The sequence below is a fragment of the Salmo salar genome, chromosome 02, assembly GCF_965601325.2.
Source record: "Salmo salar chromosome 02, fSalSal1, whole genome shotgun sequence".
Taxonomy (NCBI): Eukaryota; Metazoa; Chordata; class Actinopteri; order Salmoniformes; family Salmonidae; genus Salmo; species Salmo salar.
In genome coordinates this window covers 29,779,334-29,783,226 of record NC_138292.1, presented here as the reverse complement: position 1 = coordinate 29,783,226, position 3,893 = coordinate 29,779,334, and positions in this window count along the sequence as shown.

Here is a 3,893-nt window from a genome sequence, read left to right as displayed (position 1 = left end):
AAAACAGCTGACACCTGGAGGTGGGTGGAGACAATCACAAAGACAGGTGAAACAGATCAGGATGTGACAATAGGCCCCTAAAACACTTCTATCCCCAAGCCGTAAGACTGGTAAATAGCTAACTAACTACTTGGACTATCTGAGTTGACCCTTGTATTTATAATTTATTTCGTACTGTGTCTATGCACACTCACAGGACTCTACACACTCACACACATTGACACTCCAATACACACAACATGTACACACATTTATACTGACGCTACACACACGGACACACACCCACATATAATCTTTATTTACGCTGCTGCTACTCTGTTTATCATACATCCTGGTGCCTAGTCACTTTAACCCTATACATATGGTGCCTTCGGAAAGTATTCAGACTTTTTCCACATTTTGTTAAATAACAGCCTTATTCTAAAATGGATATAACATTTTTAAAAATCCCTCAGCAATCTACACACAATACCCCATAATGACAAAGCGAAAACAGATTTTTTGACATTTTTACAAATGTATACAAAATAAAAAACAGAAATACCTTATTTACATAAGTATTCAGACTCTTTGTTATGAGACTTGAAATTGAGCTCAGGTGCATCCTGTTCCCATTGATCATCCTTGAGATGTTTCTACAACTTGATTGTAGTCCACCTGTGGTAAATTCAATTGATTGGACACCTGTCTATATAAGGTCCCACAGTTGACAATGCATGTCAGAGCAAAAAGCAAGCCATGGGGTTGAAGGAATTGTCCGTAGAGCTCCGAGACAGAATTGTGTTGAGGCACAGCTCTGTTATAAAAAAAATCTTGCAGCATTGAAGGACCCCAAGAACACAGTGGTCTCCATCATTCTTAAATGGAAGAAGTTTGGAACCACCAAGACCCTTCCTAGAGCTGGCCGCCCGGCCAAACTGAGCAATTGGGGGAGAAGGGCCTTGGTCAGGTAGGTGACCAAGAACTTGATGGTTGCCCTAGAGCTCCTCTTTGGAGATGGGAGAACCTTCCAGAATGCCAACTCTGTGATTTTGTTCTACTTTGTTATTTTTTAGTACTACATTGATAATGATGGGTTTAGAGCTTGCAAAAATACACTGCTCAAAAAAATAAAGGGAACACTTAAACAACACAATGTAACTCCAAGTCAATCACACTTCTGTGAAATCAAACTGTCCACTTAGGAAGCAACACTGATTGACAAATTTCACATGCTGTTGTGCAAATGGAATAGACAACAGGTGGAAATTATAGGCAATTAGCAAGACACCCCCAATAAAGGTGTGGTTCTGCAGGTGTTGACCACAGACCACTTCTCAGTTCCTATGCTTCCTGGCTGATGTTTTGGTCACTATTGAATGCTGGCGGTGCTTTCACTCTAGTGGTAGCATGAGACGGAGTCTACAACCCACACAAGTGGCTCAGGTAGTGCAGCTCATCCAGGATGGCACATCAATGCGAGCTGTGGCAAGAAGGTTTGCTGTGTCTGTCAGCGTAATGTCCAGAGCATGGAGGCGCTACCAGGAGACAGGCCAGTACATCAGGAGACGCGGAGGAGGCCTTAGGTGGGCAACAACCCAGCAGCAGGACCGCTACCTCCGCCTTTGTGCAAGGAGGAGCAGGAGGAGCACTGCCAGAGCCCTGCAAAATGACCTCCAGCAGGCCACAAATGTGCATGTGTCTGCTCAAACGGTCAGAAACAGACTCCATGAGGGTGGTATGAGGGCCCGACGTCCACAGGTGGGGGTTGTGCTTACAGCCCAACACCGTGCAGGACGTTTGGCATTTGCCAGAGAACACCAAGATTGGCAAATTCGCCACTGGCGCCCTGTGCTCTTCACAGATGAAAGCAGGTTCACACTGAGCACATGTGACAGACGTGACAGTCTGGAGACGCCGTGGAGAACGCTCTGCTGCCTGCAACATCCTCCAGCATGACCGGTTTGGCGGTGGGTCAGTCATGGTGTGGGGTGGCATTTCTTTGGGGGGCCACACAGCCCTCCATGTGCTCGCCAGAGGTAGCCTGACTGTCATTAGGTACCGAGATGAGCTCCTCAGACCCCTTGTGAGACCATGCTGGTGCGGTTGGCCCTGGGTTCCTCCTAATGCAAGACAATGCTAGACCTCATGTGGCTGGAGTGTGTCAGCAGTTCCTGCAAGAGGAAGGCATTGATGCTATGGACTGGCCCGCCCGTTCCCCAGACCTGAATCCAATTGAGCACATCTGGGACATCATGTCTCGCTCTATCCACCAACGCCACGTTGCACCACAGACTGTCCAGGAGTTGGCGGATGCTTTAGTCCAGGTCTGGGAGGAGATCCCTCAGGAGACCATCCGCCACCTCATCAGGAGCATGCCCAGGCGTTGTAGGGAGGTCATACAGGCACGTGGAGGCCACACACACTACTGAGCCTCATTTTGACTTGTTTTAAGGACATTACATCAAAGTTGGATCAGCCTGTAGTGTGGTTTTCCACTTTAATTTTGAGTGTGACTCCAAATCCAGACCTCCATGGGTTGATAAATTGGATTTCCATTGATTATTTGTGTGATTTTGTTGTCAGCACATTCAACTATGTAAAGAAAAAAGTATTTAATAAGATTTTTATTTTAGTGTTCCCTTTTTTGAGCAGTGTACATTTCACTGTACTTGTGCACGTGACACAATTTAAACAAACAGCTTATGAACAAGTCTAACACAATTATCACCATATGTTTCACAATTCCTACTGTGACAATCCTGCCACTCATCCACTTCAAACCAGGGTCTCAGATGGGGGTTAGACTGGTTGTGCAATGGTCGCCTGAAGGGTGCACGTGCGGTTTGCTGCTTGCTGCACATCCCACTTAACTGTTGTTGAATCCGGCCCAGATGAGGCTGAGGCTGGTGGAACGGTTTGTCAAGGAAGATAGGCAGTGGCCGTCGTTTTGGTAGGAGACTGGGATCTGCTCAAACAGCGATGGGTGTAGACCTCACATCTCAGCCCTAAATGGGACACAACAGGAGTTAATGGTCGGAGCTCTCCAGTTGGGACTGGAGCCTCGTGGAGGGAGGCCATGGGACCATGTTGGAGGAGCTGTATGAGGCAACAGCAGGATTGGTTACGGGCGGGTTGGGGGTCGGGGGAGGGCAGGGGTCAGAGTGGGGTTCACAGTGAGGGGTGCAGCTGTACAATTGAGCTGAATTCTGTTTTCCATTGCTCCCCACTGACATAACAAATGCATTGCTATTTGTCCCAGATGACATCCCCCTCTCTGATGCATTAGCTGTGTTTATTTGGGATTTCATAATGGTCCTAGTTGGACAGTTAAGGAAGACACCCACGGGACTGGTGTGGCGTGATCATTGGGGTGGAGGGAGGAGGGAGAATGTCTGAAGGATAGAGAATGCAGTAGAGGAAAGCAACCCAGCCTGCATATTTACAATCGGAGAGGGGTTGGGGGAGAGGGGACATGTTTTGTCGACAGATGTGGAATTTAGCAAGAGCTGCTGGTGGGAGGTCAACATCATATCCTCTTGTCTGTAACCCAGAACTAGTCTGTATGCACCATGGTGAGCTTTCAACTGGTCACATCCTTCCAAATAAAAAGCAGAAAGGCCAGAGGCTGGAGGCTGCCTGGGATTGGGTCAGATCTGACCGGAAAGATCTGGAAAAAAAGTCCACCACAGTGAGGCACAGTCTGTCTGGGTTAGGGTTCTGACGGTAAATGCTTTAACAGGTCCTGACATCGCGTTGCTGTGGCTGCTGTGAGGAACAGAGACCCCATGCCTGCTCAGTACAGGAACGAGAGCCAACTTCTCCCTGGCCCATATCCCTGGCAACAATGGACAATTAGTGACTGTTGCGGTACAGACTGTCTGAAAAGTTAAGACGCCGTTACATAACAGTTC